We start from the raw sequence: 20,178 nt of genomic DNA, 5'->3' as shown, positions 1-20,178 counted from the left end.
GAGTTAATTAGTTGATTCAGATGATTAGGTTAATAGCTCGTTTAGAGACCCTTTTCATGATATGCTAATTTTTTGAGACAGGAATTTTGGGTTTTCATGAACTGTATGCCAAAATCATCAGTATTAAAACAATAAAAGACCTGAAATATTTCAGTTGGTGTGCAATGAATCTAAAATATATGAAAGTTTAATTTTTATCATTACATTATGGAAAATAATGAACTTTATCACAATATGCAAATTTTTTGAAAAGGACCTGTATATCAGGTTTTATTTGTGTGTGGCCATTCATGCCACAAGCTAACTAGCTAAAACTTTTCTAAACCTGAACGGAACAACTAGCCATGTAGCTAATTGCTAATGGCAGCTAACATTTAGTGTAGCCTTTAGTTATGTCACGTTACAGTTACAAAAAGTGGAGAGGAGGACTCAAGTGCAGCAACGGATGATTTATTAACAAAAGAAAACAAAACACAAAGCAAAAACCCACAAGGGGAAAACACAATAAATGAGACATTAAACAAAACTGAAACTTGAAGAACAAACACTGACTCTGAACACGAAGACCATCACACGGAAACTGGGAAAACATATGACAACGATCCGACAAAGACTGCAAAAAAGAGGAGACTTAAAAAGGGAACAAATCAAGAGGGAACAGGTGGAAGAACTCAAACACTAATCAGGTAACAAGGGGGAGGGATCAAACAATAACGAGAGCACATGGCCCAACATAACAAAGACACCCAAGTGCAATACAAGACAGGACAGACACGTGACAAGTTATCCTTACTAGCCTACTATCTGTCTAACATGAAAAACACTTCAAGGACCACACCTGCCTTCATACAAGTGTATTTCCAATGATTCCTCGCTCCAAACGTATCCCTGTAGCAGCATTTATTCACAATTTCTCAACTTTCGGTCGAAGCAAAATGGACATATAGGACACATGCCTCTCTTAGAGCATAAGATTCTGAGCATTAAAAAAAAAGAAAAAAAAAGTAAGTCTCTACTCCATACCTGTGAGGAGTTATGGCTGTTTAAAGAAACCACCGAAATGAGCTAAAACGGCTAAAGCTAGCTAAGTAAACTAGTAGAGAATGAATGCTGCAGCTACAGGGATACGTTTGGAATGAAAATCATCAGAAATATACTTGTTTGAAGATATACTTTCAGTTAATTACCATTACAATATCCATATTACCATTCTTTTCCCAAAACGCTGGGGCAGACCTACCGGTATTCACTAAAGTCACTGTCACTTACCCCAGACAATGATGAGCAGCTTCGAAGTCCGTTGGTAACCGTTGGTAACAGTTGGTTGGTTGTTCCAAACTCATTAAAATTACTAAGATCATGCGTGTGTGTGTGTGTGTGTGTGTGTGTGTGTGTGTGTGTGTGTGTGTGTGTGTGTGTGTGTAAGTGTGCCATGATGCTAAATATCCAGCATGTTTTTAAGAATTTTGAGAGTAGTCTAAAATTCTATTGAAGTTCTGAGTCTGTTGATCGCCAACTAGTAGTGAAATCATCACAGATCCATTGATTTTGGTTGGATTTTTATAATTCTTTCTGTGGAATGAGTATAGTGTTTGGTGAAAAGAATGGCATATTGACTGATGTCATAACTTAGGGGAATAGTTGATTGCCAATGAAGTAAAGATGAAAATATTGGAAAAAGGTGAGAAAACGCCAATTTTTTTGCATTAAATTGATGCAAAATCATGTAGAAATGTGTTTTAAGAGTTATTTTTTCAGTGGATGTTGTCAGCAGGTGTGTTCTGTGTATCTGGAATGCATTTATTGACAGCCTACCCAACCCATTAAGGATTTGATGAAAAAAATAATTTTTCACATTTTTCAGATAAAAAATAAAGGGTGTATACACTAAAATGGCCACAATTTTTTTTCGCGATATTTCCGGCAGAGCAGACCCTCCAATTATTGATTCTTAGGGTCAAAGTTAACAGAAAAAAAAACACAAATAAAAATTATGGCAGACCATGTCAGGTTCAACCCATTTTATTGAGCTTTTGAGACTGGCTCCCTGACTATATTGACTTCTGCCGATTGTATTTAAGCTTCAAAATTCAAATACATTTTGTTCCTTTGTGAAGGTTATCACGATGATTAAAACTTGTAAGCTTTTTTTAGTCACAGACCTTATTTTCTGCAATAATCCAAAAGGCAATGGAAAAGTCCCATTGGGTTTTTGTTGAGGTAACCAGGGTGATGCTAACTTCTGGATTTGTGATTTCTGGGTTGGCATACAAAAATAAGTCATTACTGCAGCAATCTTGCCCATTAATACTTAGAGTAGTGACAAACTAACATTGCACATTATAAAAAGTTGAACAATACATGAATCTCTGCAGATTTTAATGTGAGAGACTATATCTATATATATCACTGATTCTTGAGAGTCGGGACAAAACATGTCCCACAAAGAAAAGTCTAATTTATAGCAAAAAAATAAGAAATTCATCATGTATGACATACTTACAAAGTTAAATCTAAAGGAATTGTATATCTCTATCTGATTTTTAGAATAAACTTTTGTATCTTTTTGGGGAAAAGTTGTTTAAATGTATGGTCTGTGGTTAGATGGTCCATGTTATTGCACTTGTCCTCAGCAAGAGGTTACAATATTAACCATCCCAAAAAACTTTTAAAAAGCTCTACAATTGTTAAAACATATAGGGCCTATATAAAATAAAAAATAAGGGGTATAAATATAAAAAACAATGCATGAAGTGAACATCAAACAATATTTTCCATAAATATCTGCCTATTAAAGTTGTGTCCTCAGTTTCTGTCAACTCCGTCAGATTTTTTCATAAAGCTCTTTAAATCAGGAAATAGCATGGTCAGCTATATCCTTGAGGACCCCTTTTCATCTCCCTGTCTGTGGTGAATGCAACACTACCACACATGCTCTGGTACGTTTTACTTTTTTATATATTTTAGACAAACAATGTCAGTATTCCTACAGTATGGTCACAGCTGCACCATCTCAATACCATCTTTCTGTTAAGATACTTTTTTTAAACCATAGTGGATTGAATTTAAGCATTTTAGTGAGGTTATTGGGACAGCTAGCAACTGAGGAAAAACTACCTAGATGCAGTGTACAATACATGTTTTGGCGGGAAAATACATGCCCTTACGTCAACTCCGTCAGACATCAACTCCGTCAGGTTCTATGTCTGACGTAGTTGACCTGTAAGCTGACGGAGTTGACAAATCCACCAATAACCTCTTAATGTGCGAATATAATATTATTTGTGAATATAGTGAAGGGTTAAACTGTTATTTCAGGGTTTTATTTACACATAAATGCACATTCATAGCATGCATTACATAATTTAACCATACGCATGTCCGACGCCTGCTGCTCAAGGCATAAGCGCAGGTTAGACAAAAATGAAATCTTAAGTAAGCTAATTGAACCTGATTCTAAGCTACAGATTATGTGTCGCAGTATTGTTGTCAAGGAATGTCAATTTAAGATCACACCCAGTATAAAGTAGGCAGTGCAGGGCAATCACACATGATCCAACACACCCAAACACACACACACACACACACACACACACACACACACACACACACACACACACACACACACACACACACACACACACACACACACACACACACACACACACACACACACACACACACACACACACACACACACACACACACACACACACACGCCACTTTAAAGTAAATGGCTACTTACAAAGGAGGAAAGGAAGAGGAGAAGAGGTGGATGAGAAAAAGGAGAGCAGGAAGTGGTATAGGGGAGGTAGATGAAAACAGAGGGAGAGGAGGGTTTCGGTGTAATTTATAATAGTTGGAAACGGTGTATGTGCTGCTTATAGTTTGCTTTACAGTAAGTTCAATACTCTAATAACAAGTAGTTTTAGTAGTAGTTTAAAGAGCACATCTGTTCAATAATCACAATGCACATATATTTTTTGTCAACACCGTCAGTTTTTCATCAACACCGTCAGATCTTCATCAACTCCGTCAGTTTTTCATCAACACCGTCAGATCTTCATCAACACCGTCAGTTTTTCATCAACACCGTCAGATCTTCATCAACACCGTCAGATCTTCATCAACACCGTCAGTTTTTCATCAACACCGTCAGATCTTCATCAACACCGTCAGATCTTCATCAACACTGTCAGATCTTCATCAACACTGTCAGATCTTCATCAACACCGTCAGATCTTCATCAACACCGTCAGATCTTCATCAACACCGTCAGATCTTCATCAACACCGTCAGATCTTCATCAACACCGTCAGATCTTCATCAACACCGTCAGATCTTCATCAACACCGTCAGATCTTCATCAACACCGTCAGATGTTTATCAACACCGTCAGTTTTTCATCAACACCGTCAGATCTTCATCAACACTGTTTGATGTGTTTTTGTTTTTGTAAATTTTTTTGGGGAAAAAATGTTCTTCCTTCAGTTTATGTTGTTTTTGTAATAAAGGACCATCTGATCTACATCATCTTATGTTTTATTTATTCAAGGAATTTGTTTTTACAATATTGAAATTAAAATCAAAGTTTGGAAATGCAAATATTTAGAAATCTGAGTTTTCAGAATAGTGTGAAATCACAACTTAAGTTTATATATTGTATTTTTTTTTTTTACATATCAGAGTAACTAAACACTATTACAATATACTTCAGAAATTTAGATTCTTTTTGGATTGGAAGAATTAAAATTGTATACTTTTTAGTGTGTCTGATGGAGTTGACACAAATCCAGTTCAAACATGTTTATTTGTTAAAAATGTGTTTTTATTTAGAACCTGTTCCTTTACATGGTTAAATAGCTAAGACCTTTCTCTGCAGAAACATACAACTCTAATTGATATAGTGTGTGTTTTTTTAAAAAGTTTTTAAAACGTGTTTTGTCCCGACTCTCAAGAATGTGGAGGCCATTTTAGTACAGTGAACTCATTGTCATGTTCAAGAAACCAATTTGAAATGATTAGAGCTTTGTGACATGGTGGAAGTAGCCATCAGAGGATGGGTACATGGTAGCCATAAAGGGATGGACATGGTCAGAAACAATGCTCAGGTAGGCCGTGGCATTTAAACGATGCCCAATTGGCACTAAGGGGCCTAAAGTGTGCCAGGAAAACATCCCCCACACCATTACACCACCACCACCAGCCTGCACAGTGGTAACAAGGCATGATGGTTCCATGTTCTCATTCTGTTTACGCCAAATTCTGACTCTAACATCTGAATGTCTCAACAGAAATCGAGACTCATCAGACCAGGCAACATTTTTCCAGTCTTCAACTGTTCAATTTTGGTGAGCTCTTGCAAATTGTAGCCTCTTTTTCCTATTTGTAGTGGAGATGAGTGGTACCCGGTGGAGTCTTCTGCTGTTGTAGCCCATCCGCCTCAAGGTTGTGCGTGTTGTGGCTTCACAAATGCTTTGCTGCATACCTCGGTTGTAACGAGTGGTTATTTCAGTCACTGTTGCCCTTCTATCAGCTCGAACCAGTCTGGCCATTCTCCTCTGACCTCTGGCATCAACAAGGCATTTCCGCCCACAGAACTGCCGCTCACTGGATGTTTTTTCTTTTTCGGACCATTCTCTGTAAACCCTAGAGATGGTTGTGCGTGAAAATCCCAGTAGATTAGCAGTTTCTGAAATACTCAGACCAGCCCTTCTGGCACCAACAATCATGCCACGTTCAAAGTCACTCAAATCACCTTTCTTCCCCATACTGATGCTCGGTTTGAACTGCAGGAGATTGTCTTGACCATGTCTACATGCCTAAATGCACTGAGTTGCCGCCATGTGATTGGCTGCTTAGAAATTAAGTGTTAACGAGCAGTTGGACAGGTGTACCTAATAAAGTGGCCGGTGAGTGTATATTTACAGTGGGAAATGTACTAAATATATTCATGGAACATAATCTTTACTTAATATCCTAATGATTTTTGGCGTAAAAGATACAATGTATTATTGGCTATTGCCACAAAATATACCCGTGCGACTTGTGACTGGTTTTGTGATCCAGGATCACATTTTTAATGAAGCCTGACTGAGAGTTGTCTGTCCCTCAATTTAATTTACAGGTAAACAAAACAATCAAAAAGGTCATTAAAGCAAAGTAAAAGGAATCTATATCTAAACTAATCTAATTGAGAGGTTTAATTCAAGTCTTTTGAGAGAAAAAAACTCGCTATCTCCCAACTCAGACTTTATAACAATTCTCAATTCTGAGGGGAAAAAGGCAGAATATCGAGTTTATATTTCTATATTTCTTAATTGTGAGATCATGGGCCCTATCTTGCACCCAGCGCAATTGACTTTGTACACCGACGCATGTATCATTCCTATTTTGAACCCGCGCAAAGTGCGATTTTCCCTCCACAGAAGCACGTCGCTAAACTAGGGAATGAACTTTCGCTCTCTGGGCGGTTCAACGCAAAAAAGGAGGCATGTTCAATCCCTTTTGCTATTTTGCTGTTCCATAAAACAATTGCGCCACTGACCAGAAAAAAACTAGTCTAAAGTCAGTGGCGCATTGCGCGTTGTTCATTATGCTATTTTAAGGGCGCATGCTTGGCCATAATCAATGTAGCGGGTGCACAACGCGCATACACTTTGATTCTCTCATCATCTAAGCAGCAGTTTTCATTTTTGCAAATCATACATTATTACGATAGATAGATAGATAGATAGATAGATAGATAGATAGATAGATAGATAGATAGATAGATAGATAGATAGATAGATAGATAGATAGATAGATAGATAGATAGATAGATAGATAGATAGATAGATAGATAGACAATTTATTATAAAAGCATATGTAGCTTACACATTTACCCAAATAATCATACGCCTGTTTAACAGGAGTTAATTTGGGTGGGTTTCTCCATCCCCAATGTCACTTCTCTGTGTTTTACGCCCCTGACGAGAACGTTGCTCTCCTCGGCTGTGAACCGCTCCTGGCGCGCGCCTGGCAAATCCGCCGTTATAATAGGAATCCGCTTTAGAACAAGCGCGCCTGCTCTTAAAGGGAATGTGAGATGACGCTCTGATTGGTTTATTTCACGTTACGCCCAAACCAGACCTATGAATAATGAAGCTACTTCAGACCAACCCCTTTTAGATTTGCGCCTGGCGCAAGAGTCATTTTTCCCGCCGGGAAAATAGCAACAGCGCCCAAGACCCGCCCAAAGTTACTTGCGCTTTGCGCTTGATTGCGTTTCAGATCGTTAAAATATGGCCCATAAACTCGTAATTGCAAAGGGGAAGTCATAACTGTGAGGTATAAACTCGAAATTACCTTTTTTTATTTTTTTATTCCGCGGCTTCCACTGTCACTGATCATCACTTATACCCAGAACTGTCTTTTTCTACCACCAGATATAGGCTCCGCAAAACACTTCCTTGCTGCTTGCAGCGGTCTATTTGCAAACACTTTCAAAATAATAAATACATTTTACACTGTTAAATATTTTATGATTAAATATAACATTAATATTGACACAATATGCTCATTTTGCCATGTTCACACAGAAAATGTTTATCATTTATTTTGGTCATGTTAAAGATAATATCCAGCAAATAACGAAAGGGAACACAGTATTAGTATGGTGTTCCTAATCCTTTAGGTGAGTGTAATATTTTTACAAGTTGCTGTGAAATGTTAAAGACTGGAGAGGTGGAAGTCAAATTGTGAAGCATCGAAATAACAATAATATACAAACGGATTCAATATTATATATGTTTTTGTTCTCTCAAATTGCCATGTCTACATCATATAAATGTTTCATGCAATGGGATCACCAAAAGTTTGGTAAAAAAAAAACTTCTGGAAAGAAAAGTTTAAACTAAGCATTTTATCCTGACAAACACTGATTAAATATAATTGATTTAGTACATTTCAATACAAAGTATTACATGTGGTTACATATGGTGGATAGCAGTTAAAAAATATCCTAAGAGACTTAAAATCTGCAGAAAACTTAAAATCTTTGAAAGGATTTGATGCAGTGGGTGTGGTTTCAGTTATAAAGTCCCTCCCTGTTTTCCTGGCCCCTCCCCCACATCATCATAGTCTGTTATTATAAAACAAAAGCAAATTTATAAATATATGCTTTAAAAAGTATTATAAATGAACACATCAATATTGGCAAATCGAGATAAATAAGCTATCATAATCACAGCAATCGATATTATAAATCGATTATAAAAATCGTCTCGGGTTATGACTATAACCCTTGTTCCCTGAGAAGGGAACGAGACACTGCGTCGTAAGATCGACACTTTGGGGACGCTCCCTAAGCGTGCGTCTCTGAAGTAAGAATGAAACTAATCCAATCCTGATTGGTGTTGCGTCGTGACGTAACATGTGACGGCATAACCGGATGCATAAAAGTGACGCTGACACATACACATATCAGCTCCGCGATGAAGCAAGACGCTCTCAGGCCTCGAGGGGCGTGGCAGGACGACGCAGTGTCTCGTTCCCTTCTCAGGGAACAAGGGTTATAGTCATAACCCGAGACGTTCCCTTTCGAGGGAACTCGAACTGCGTCGTAAGATCGACACTTTGGGGAACAAATGCCCACTAGGCCACGCACCGAAGACAGGCCTGCCCCGGAGTGAAACTGATTCAGGCACTCAGCTAGGACGAGAGCACATGTGCGCCAGGCGTACTAGGGAGGTGCAGACTATAGAACCTAACAAAAGTGTGTGGGGTAGCCCAACCGGCTGCCTCACAGATCTCCTTGATGGGAACTCCCTAAAGGAGGGCCCTAGAGGACGCCATGCCTCTAGTAGAATGAGCCCTAACGGCCAAAGGTGAAGGCAAATTGTGCACCTTGTAGGCCTACTTATGGTTTGTATAGCCGGGAGCCCCTAATAGGTGATCCAAAACACACTACAGTAGGTCCGACCTCCTCCAAGAAGAGGACCTCTGAAGGTAATACTTGGAACTCTGACTGGCAGAGCAAGGAACCTCTCCTTTTCTGCCAACACATGAGGTGGAGGATGAAATACTTGCAGGACCATGGACCTAGCCGTGATAAATTGCACTTAAGGCACATAGCTGGGTCTCGGATGCAGGATGGCCTTAACTCCGCCGGGGGCACACCCCAAGCAAGCTGGCGATAGTGCCAGGGCTTGGAGATCTCCCAGTCTCTTTAAAGAAATAGCTAAGAGAAAGGCTATCTTGAACGTGAGGTCCTAGGCGAAGCCGACTGGAGGTATTCGAAGGGAGCCAGGAATAGCCCTTCGAGAACCACCGCCAGGTCCCAGGAAGGAACCCTGGACCTGACTGTCGGTCTCATCCTCCAATACCATGGAGAAATAGTATGACCAGTTGGTGCCTCCCCAAAGGCCCAACATTTAGTGGTGCATGGAACGCCGCAATGGCAGCCACGTACACCCTACGTGTGGATGGGGAGAGATTCGCAGAGAAACGATCTTGAAGAAACTCCAGAACTGAAGCCATTGGCCAGTTAACTGGGCCTAGCTCAAGTTCTCTACACCAAGTAGAAAAATATTCCACTTGAGGCCATATAATCTCCTAGTAGACGGAGCCCTAGAGATAAGTATGGTTTCGACCACCCCAGATGATAGACCAGCATCTAGGTACTGAGCCCCCTCAGAGGCCAGACCCACAATTTCCACAGCTCTGGTTGAGGATGGAATATAGTGCCCTCCGCCTAAGACAACAGACCCCTCCTCAGAGGAATCTGCCATGGCGGAGCTATCAGGAGTGAAATTAAGTCTGAAAACCATACTTGGGCTGGCCAAAACAGGGCTATCAGAAGAAGACTGATGCCGTCCTGACGGACCCTCTCCAGGACTCCCGGGAGCAGAGCGATCGGTGGAAAAAGTGTACAGGCGAAGCCTTGGCCAGGCCTGTACCATGGCATCCAACCCCAGCGGGGCTGGATGAGTGAGGGAGAACCAAAGTGGAGAGTGGGACGGACGTCCCTCGAGACGCAAACAGATCCACTTCCACTGGTCCAAACCTCTGCCATATGAACTCCACCACCTCTGGATGGAGTCTCCATTCCCCGGGCCTCAGCCCCTGCCTCGACAGGATGTCTGCTCCCTGATTCAGAACCCCCGGGACATATATTGCTCTTATAGATAATATATTCCCTTGGGACCATGAAATGATCTGATGCGCCAATCTGGATAGAGGGCGCGATCTGAGTGTCCTTTGTCGGTTTAGATAAGCTACCACTGAGACATGGTAACCTTTGATGTCTGTGAGGAAGCTCCTCAGAGCCCTGCACACAGCCAACATCTCTAGGCAATTTATATGCCAAGAATGATGATGGTCCTGCCACAGACCCCTGGCAAAGCGGCCGTCCAAGACCGTGCCCCAGCCAGCGAGGGAAGCGTCTGTCGAAACAGTTTCCCGGCGACATGACGCCCCTAACACTGGCCCTTGGGACAAGAACCAAGGTTTCTTCCATATTAATAGGGAACGAAGGCATCTGCGCGTAACCTTTATTATACGGAACGGATTCCCCTTGGGGAAAAAACCCTTGGCTTTGAGCCACCACTGAAGGGGCCTCATGTGAAACAGGCCCAAAAGAATTATGTTGGAAGCCGCTGTTATGAGGCCCAGCAGTCTTTGAAATTGCTTTACAGTGATGGCCTGGCCTAGCTTTATCCCGGACACCATGGCCAGGATGGATTCGATACGAGCGGGAGACATACGTGCCCGCATTGTACCGAATTCTATACCACGCCCAGAAGAGTAGTCTTCTGAGCTGGGTCCAACACATTCTTCTTAGTGTTGAGCCTCAACCCCCTGTTCTGAATGTGGCCAAGGACGACATCTCGATGCCGAACTGCCATTTCTCGAGACTGGGCCAGTATGAGCCAGTCGTCGATGTAATTCAGTATACGGATGCCCTGAAGCCTCAGTGGAGCCAGAGCCGCATCCATACACTTTGTGAACGTGCGGGGAGAGAGTGCTAGGCCGAACGGAAGAACCCGATTTTGGTATGCTTCGCCCCCGAAAGCAACCTCAGGAACCTCCTGTGACACGGAAGGATGGAGACATGAAATAAGCGTCTTTTAGATCCATCGTGACAAACCAGTCCTCGGATCTGATTTGGTTCACAAAAATGGGAATAGTAAGTATTTTGAACCTGAATCTCCTCAAAGAACGATTCAAAAAGCCCTAGATCTAAAATTGGCCTCAGTCCGCCATCCTTCTTTGGAACTATAAAGCAGGGCTCGACATAAGCAATGGCCCGATGGCCCGGGGCCAGTAAATATAGTATATCGGTATAGTTGACTGGCCATCAGCGAAACAAACAGCAAACGTATACAGTGGCGCGAAGAGTGTCAATGTTACTTCAGGTTATTTATAACGTATTAAAATGTCAAATAACTATGAGGCTGATACGAAAAAAGAGGACATTCCTAGTAGGGCTGGGCGGTAAATCGAGTTTGTAGGCTACAGTATATCGATTTTTTTTAAACGATATGGAATGAGGCAATACCGTTTCGATACAGTAGTTTGATACGAGCACATCTGAAAAATAGCGGAGTACGCAGTGTGAGCTCCTGCAGTGAAAGAACATAGTACAATTTGTCCTAAACATGACACAAGCTTATACTAGTAAGATATAGTTAACAAGTTTAAAGTAGCTTGCCCTGTCAGATGCTCTGTCAGATACTGTTGCTGACTGACAGATAAATACTTGCGCTGTTTAATGCGTTTGGAGACGTGGTGCTTTCCTCAGTGCTTAACTTACATTTCACAGGTATATTCTCCATCTGTAAATGTTAGAAAGTCAAACAAATATGTCCATTTCACTGTCAGGAGAGGACGAGCTTCTGCAAGTGAATCTCCGCTAATATTCAAGCTCCCGTGAATGAGCGCCGCCGCGAGCACGCGCGCCAAACAGACGAGCACAATAGAAGAGTAGCGCAATAATTCTGACTAAAATATACATATTGCTAAAATATTTGTTGTTGGAGACAATAAATGTGCCATATGTGGAATTTTAAACCTACAAGTATGTTTTTATGAAAGTGAGCATTATAATGGGGTAATCAAATGCAGGTTTGTGCTTTTGTTTTTATTTTTATTTTTAGTTCAGCCTTTAGTCATTTTAAAAACAAAAGCATTATTTTTGCTTTTAGATTGTAATGTTACAATGTTAGAATGTAATATGATTTTAACAACCTTTTTGCACATAATATATTGCATGGCCTATACATTACATTCCCTATTTTTGTTTCTTCAATATCAATATTGTTTGGATATCATTGAGCAGGATGTGAAATAACATTTTTTTTTAAATAAATACAGATTTTCTTTATCCAAATAGAAAAACGTAGAAAGTACCGAGATATATATCGTATATCGCCATTTAACCAAAAAATACAGAGATATGATTTTTTTGGCCATATCACTCAGTCCTAATTCCTAGTGTCATGGAAAACACAGTACACCTGGGTGGAAAAAGGCGATGAGGGCATGTACTGTTTCGTTTGCCGGAAATTTCCAACAAAAGACGACCAAAATGCATAACCGGCCTGCCGACGGGCTATCTAAAGTGTAATCAAATTCCCCCCTAAACTTCTGCCTCGCCCCCCTAAAAATGTGTGATTAAGTGTAAGCTACACAAATTTGTGTTCGCTTCAGTCTTGTTATAATCAGATTCAGCACGTTCTTCATTGACAGTTTTTTAGGTCATAAATGTTAAACGAATGACAAAAATAATCAGGCAAACTAATATACTTTTGTCTAATTTCGCCATTTTGAAGTGAAAATAGGCCTATGTAATATTACTCATCACTCATGTAATGTAATAATTAGTTTACTGTCATTGTGAGGGGACAAGAAAAATTAATCCTACGGTTTACAATAAATACAGTTTAATGGAAAAGTGCTTTTCCTTCTATTTCTTTCAGGGCCAGTAAAAATATAGAAGGGGCCAGTAAAACTCTGATCTACTGGCCCTGGGGGCCAGTGGGGATTTTTTTTTATGTTGAGCCCTGTATAAAGTACCGGCTGTAAAACCCGGACTCCCTGTCTGGTAGGGGAACACATTCTATGGCCCCTTTATTCCAGTAGAGTCTGTACCTCTTGTTCCATAACCCGAGCCTGTTCTGGAACCACTGCAGTCGGTACCACCCCAGCAAACTAGGGAGGTCGGTGACCGAACTGCGATCTGTACCCATATTTTATAATATACAGGTACCCATATAGATATATTCAGAAGGCATTGCCATTCTTCTACAAAATCTACTAAGGGAACCAGCCCCTCGAGACTGGCCTCGGGTGTTTTTCGAGCACTATTCTCAACTTCCTGAAGCGGAGGACCGGCAGGAAAAAAGTCGATACAGATTTTGTGACCATAGTCGGTGCCCTGTTGCAAGCTTTTGGGGAAATCGATGTGGCCCGAAGCGTCAAAGACGGCGGGACAACATCTTCTTCCCCGAGGGCACCTGCTGCTAGAACAACCTCGATTGTTCCACAGCGGGGGGGCAGCCCTCAGAGGTCCTACACAACCATTAGGGCCTCTTTCCCTAAGCCTTCTCCGCCTGAAGGACGGCCCTCAGGTCACCCTTGTGGCTGGAGGACTTCGGTTGAGAGTGCTTCCTCTGTTGCCAAACTCCCGCAGGAGGGGCTCTAGAGGCAACACTCTCTTTTTTTTTTTTTTTTTTGCTTCCTGAAACCTGTCAACGACTGTAGTGACAGCGTTGGAAAACAGGCCAGAAGGAGATAGTGAAGCGGCCAACAGGAAATATTTTCCTCACTTAGATCTTTAAGAAGATCGGCCTGGTACGCCTGCAAAATCGTCATAGAGAGCAGGCACGCACCAGCCTGACCTTTTCTTTTCTTGGAAAAGAAGCCTGGCTTCGGGAATTAATCGGGATTCGTTCTCGACCCCCTGAAGCGGGTTTCCGGCAGGGCTGGACCGAAAACGATTCTCGATTGGCGAACGCGAATGCTGCCTGGCCGCAAGCCTGTGGGGCGGACAGTGCAGCCTGCGTTCGCTGGAAACCGATGTGTCTCGAAACGTTTTTAACGGCGAAAGAGCAACATCGATTTCCTGCACCATATAAGCCCAGCCAACCAGTGCAGAGGTGTCCCTGCACGGTTTGTTGGGCAGCGCCGGGGCTTAAAGCGAAGATGCCGGATCAGGAGAAAGATAGCTCGCTAAAGGTTCCTCCATCTGCGGCATCTTGCCATAACCCGACTCTCTCGCACCCACCACATTCGAATAAACATAATGAATGTGGTGAGATACGTAAAAAGTGGGGGTTTTCCCAGGATCTACACATAAATAAATATTTTATAAAGATCTGGGAAAAACAGTAAGCCCCGCCTCTGAGGTTGTGAACGGTGCTGCAGGAATCTCTCGTCTAGTTCATTTTGACAAGGATCATCCTGCTTATTTTGTGGCCAGCTGATATATTTTATATATATATATTTATTTATTTATTTAGTCTGGCCACAGCACGCATCACAACCTCCACGAGCTCTACATAAGCAGAAACATAAGCCGGCGAGTGTGACTCATGTTGCTCGTTCCCGATGCTGAGCACATTTACTTCCTTATAAACAGATAGCTCGAGCACCGGGCACTCGTCACGGGCAGAAGAAGCCGCATCACGGGCTTCTGCGTCGTGAACGAGTGTCATAGAATCTGCGGATGATGAACGAAAAGGTGCCTCAGCAGTCTCGTTCTCATCCGCGAGATCCTTCTGCGATCTCCACGATCTAAGCCGTCGCGCCGCCTCAACAGACGCGGGACCCGAATCGCGGGGATCGCGAGCCTGGCCATCATCAGGAAATAATATAACCAAGCGGGAGCGCAGCACTCTAAAAGGAAGTGCTTCACAGTGTTCACAGGCAGCCCTCTCGAGAGCTGACTGTGAGTGCTGCGCCCCTAAACAATACACACACACACAGCTGATGCGTGTCCCCACCCGTGGCACATATATATATAATCTTGGGCAGGGGTGCACACACTTAGTGTATTGTTCACTCGCCATATATATAGAGCTTTGCACAGACAAACAACACCAAATAAGACAGACAGTTTCACAGAGAGCGCTTGCTGAAAAGCGAAAGCTGATATGTGTATGTGTCAGCGTCACTTTTATGCATCAGGTTATGCCGTCACATGTTACGTCACGACGCAACACCAATCAGGATTGGATTAGTTTCATTCTTACTTCAGAGGCGCACGCTTAGGGAGCGTCCCCAAAGTGTCGATCTTACGACGCAGTTCGAGTTCCCTCGAAAGGGAACTAACAAATTCAGTGTAAGGAAAAAAGGTGTCAGTAACGTACCAAACATGTCACTCACATATTCCCTGATATTCTTCACATCATCATACTCCTCCTGAACACCCTCTAATATAAATGTTTCTATTATTAATTGCATTTGTAATTTAATAATAAACATAAGTTTATATGCCACAATAATTTGAAAACAAACAAAAAACGTGTAATTTGAATTCCACACCTGCTTTATCATTGGAGAATTGCCGTACAATGATGACATCATCATAGTTTTCTGGCAAGTCAAAATTGACAAATAGACAAATTCAATTAAATGCATCCATTAAAAAAAAAAAAAAAAAATTAAAACAGTGCAAAAGTATAATTAAAATGCATATAAATCTATATTGTTAAAACTTGTAGAAATGATTATAAGAAATAAACCTGTATCACGAGATCTCAGTCCAACAGTGATTATATCATCATAATTCTCAGGTGTGATCTGTTGCTCTTCTAAATGAGTTAACAGCAAGGAGGAAATCAACAAAAATTGCTTTTACTATTCAGAGGCCCAATAGTTCATTTGATTTAGTGAAATCATTTAAAGTCACTGACCTTCATTTGGCCCTTCAGTGGTGATGTCATTATAGTAGTGAGGTACGGCTCCTACTGCAGATTTTGCTTTAAAAAGAGGTTGAATAAATCCTTATCTGAATTATTACATGCAGAATGGTTTATTAAATTTAAACCTGCTAAGAGAATGTTTTAATTGATTTAACATCCATTCATTTCTATGTGTAGCAGATAAGATTTGAATTATATTGATTTATATTTGAGTCCTCTAACCTAAAAGAAGCTCATCAGCATCTTCATACCCAGAATGCTGTTCTTCAGAAAGGACACTTCCTATTATGGAGAAGTAGATTCATCAGACACACGGTCACAGTCGTAAATCAGCCAAAATCCCCACTTCCATCTCAACACTAAACCGTATCATTTCAGATAACAAACAAAAGTCCAACAACTGGATCTATGTGATTTATTCTACTCTCCCTATGAATAAAGTGATTATGATCTCCACAAATCAGACTCTATGACATTTACTCACCCCTCTGAGTGAAGAAACTCTCTCTATTAGTGGGTCTGTGATGAATCTCCTCATAAACGGCCTCAGTCGTCGTCCTGTGTCTCCTCTTAGAGAGAGCTGTGAGTGTAGACAGACAAACCTGCTGTCAGTTCACAACACATGACTGATCACACACTGAATAAGACACAATATGACAGTCTCTGGATCTCTCCTACCTCTCCTCATCACTCTGTTCTGCTGAACCAGTATAAGCAGTGGCACTAAGAGCAGTAAGAGCAAAACTCCCAGTACAACCACAAGCACAGAGAGAGACGCTGCTGGAGGAGTTTGTGGAGGAGTGACTGATGTTGAGCGCACTGTCTGAGAAACTGGAGGAGAAGCTGATGTTGTTGTGGCAGGAGTAGTGGACACTGACAAATCTGTAAACACATTTAAAATGATGATTGTCTTGAACACACAAATATTATATGCCCTAAAATTATGTGAAAATGACTAATATCGGTCAGTGTGTTGCTGTGACCTGCACATGTGAGTCCAGCGTGCTCTTTGTGGGAACAGTCAGTGTGTTTCTTCAGGGAGAGAGGACAGTCCCACAGGTGAATCTCATTCCCTCTGCACTCGACTCTGTTCAGCCACACAACACCTTCACCAGCACCAAAGACTGAATTCCCATCAGCCCTCAGTGCGTCTCCACAACCCAGCTGCCTGCAGACCACCTGAGCATCGCTGATGTCCCACAGATCAGCACAGACTGAACCCCACACAGCGTTATGATACACCTCCAGCCTCCCAGAGCACCGGCCCAAACCTCCACTCAGTCTGAGAGGAACATGATCTAAAATATATACATGTGGGGACTCAGTTATCTCTTACCAGATAGATAATTCAAAAGTATATGTTTGCAGCAAGTAGGCAAGCATATATTATTGCTCACATTAACAGAAAATAACCTACTCACTTGAACACGGTCTCTGGTGAGGAGATGCTGAACATGTCAGATGACTCTGTGGCGACTCAGGACTCTGTTTCTCTGAGATTACAAAGTGAAATTCAACAATTATCAAATTTAGATGAAAACTAAACTCTAAACTAAAACTTTAACAACGTATGGTTTTAGCTTACTGTAAAAATCACTCTAAAATCAAGAAATTATTACATTTTGTTACATTAAGTCTTACCAAAGCAACTGATATTGGCCACCTCATTATCATAACAGTTGTTCTGGCCCCAGGGTAAAGATGGACACTGCCACAATGTTTTGTCATGTTTTCGACATTTAAGATGATCTAACCAATTAGGAGCAGATCTCAGACCCACTGAATAACCGGGTTCACTGCCAGATCTTCCACAGTTCAGCTCCTGACAGATCAGACTCGCTGTGTCTCTGTTCATCTGGTTCCAGCACACATTACCCCAGGATCCATTGAAGAAAACCTCCACATTCCCTTCACAGCCCTCAGTTAACCTGATCTCTTTAAACTCTAGATGGAAAAATGTTAAATTCAATTCTTAAAATTTGTATTTTTGTGAATTAACAAAAATACTATTTGATTCCAAATACTACATTGATATTACTTTATTGTTATATATTGAAAGTAGTAGCTGCTGGTGAATTATTTGCAATAATTCATAAAATGTGTTTAACTTTACCTGAGCACACGACACCTACATCCTCCTTGTGTCGACAGTCATGTTTCCCCCAGCCTGGAGAAGAGCAGTTCCACAGGGACGTCTCATTCCCCTCACACTCCACCTCATCCAGCCATATGGGTCCAGAACCAGGACCAAACCAGGCTGGTACCTGCTGGTTACTGAGGGCCACTCCACACTGCAGCTGTCTGCACACCACATGGGCATCTTTAATATCCCAGGAGTCATCACACACTGTCCCCCATGAGCCGCTGTGAAAAACCTCCAGCCTCCCTGCACAGTCTCCCCCAGAACCCACCAGCCTGATGGACCCGCGGCCTGATATTCAGAGAGAGAAAAACACATTATTGATCACTAACAACTGACGAATCTGCCCAGATGTTGTTGTGCTCACCAAGGCAGGTGATTGACAGCTGTTGTGTGGAGCTGCAGTTGAGAGTTTGTGGAGAGCTGCAGTTCCCCAGATGAGCTTCACTCCCAGAGCACTGGAAGCCCGTCACACACTCATGACTGTGTTCAGGACTGGATGAAGAGGAGCTGGAGAAGTTCAGCACAGAGCCACAGCCCAGCTGTCTGCAGACCACAGAGGATTCAGTGAGACTCCAGGAGTCCAGCAGAACTCTCCTCCAGACCTGATGGATGGAAACTTCCAGCTCCCCCTCACACTGTCTCTCTCCAGACAACCGCACCAGACCGTCACGAACAGCCAGAGAAGAATCTGAGGAGAAGATCTCATCTTTTACTAAAATAAGAATTGTGTTATAACATGGTGAAAAAGAGCATAATGCTCTCTGTTTCAAATAAGTTTACCAGAGCAGACGACTCCAACATCTCGTCTATGAGAACATTCAGCTCGACTCCATGAAGAGATGGAACATTCTGAGAGTTTTGTTTCATTCCCGTCACAATCAAACACATCAGCCCAGATTTCACCACTTCCCTCTCCAAACCAGTCTGATCCCAGAACAGACACAGCAATCCCACAATTCAGCTGTCTACAGAGGACACTGGCAGCTCTCATATCCCAGCATGCATCACACACTGTGCCCCACTCATTAAGGAACCAAAGCTCCACTCTTCCAGAACAGGAGTCTGAACTATTCATCAGTTTGGCCTCTGTGTAACCTGAATAAAGAACTTAGAGGTTAAAATAAAGTATAATGCAGCTGACAGAGAACATATAGTGTTTTAAATACAAACAAAGAGACACTGAATATTTATAATTTACCAGAACAGATCAGACCCACATTATGGTCACTGGTACAGCTTTGTTTGTGTGATAATGAAATTGAGCAAAATGAAATCTGAGACTCATTTCCTCTGCACTGAATCTCTTGTATCCACATCTGAGCCTTTCCTTTGCCAAAAGCATCTTCTCCCAGCACCTGTACAGGAGCCCCACAGTCCAGCTCTCTACACACAACCTCTGCATCCTGCTGGTCAAAGGCAGCGTCACACACTGAAACCCACGACTGATCGTGAAGTATCTCTAACCTTCCAGAGCACAGGTGAGATCCATTAATGAGTCTGGAAGCTTGATGACCTGTTAATATGACAGGAATTACAGTGCACAGTAGACAAAAACAAATGTTTGATAGTTAAATACAATAAACATACCAACAGTTTTCCAAACAAAATATTCTTTATGTCACAACAAATGAATGGGCAATCAGTTAAATGATTCACCCGAACAGATGACACCAGCATCTGAATTGTGAGTACAGGCATGTATGCTCCATCCTGATGACCCACAGTTCTTCAGTGTAGACTCCGATCCAGCACAATTTGCACCACCCATCCATATTGGTCCTGATCCTGGTCCAAAATGAGCATCACTCAGAGCATCTACAGGTTCTCCACAGTCCAGCTCTCTACACACCACTGCAGCTTCAGTCATATCCCAGAAAACATCACACACTGTTCCCCACTGACCTCTATGAAGAACCTCCACTCTACCAGCACAGCGACTGTGACCATCAACCAGCCTCACATTCTTTTTATCTAAATGACAGAAAAATACAGATAGAGACTATGGATGCATCTCCGTAAGCACACTAGTTTGCGCATCATATTGTGTACACAAATTCGGGCACTGGTAAAGCACACTGGCTCACTACACATTTGGACACTGATTATTCAATTCCCGGTGATATGATAGGT

At 41.9% G+C, this 20,178-nt stretch overlaps 1 protein-coding gene across 1 annotated transcript in view; it reads right to left on the bottom strand.

Annotated features, from left to right (window-relative positions):
* The window catches only part of LOC130089885 (scavenger receptor cysteine-rich type 1 protein M130), a 140,075-nt gene that overhangs the window by 34,299 nt on the left and 85,598 nt on the right, over window positions 1-20,178 (bottom strand). The window lies entirely within an intron of this gene.

This window comes from Rhinichthys klamathensis, unplaced genomic scaffold (assembly GCF_029890125.1).
Source record: "Rhinichthys klamathensis goyatoka isolate OS25496 unplaced genomic scaffold, OSU_Roscu_1.1 h1tg000139l_1, whole genome shotgun sequence".
Lineage (NCBI taxonomy): Eukaryota > Metazoa > Chordata > Actinopteri > Cypriniformes > Leuciscidae > Rhinichthys > Rhinichthys klamathensis.
The sequence above is the reverse complement of the archived record's forward strand: the minus strand, read 5'-3'. Positions and strand labels throughout refer to the sequence as shown.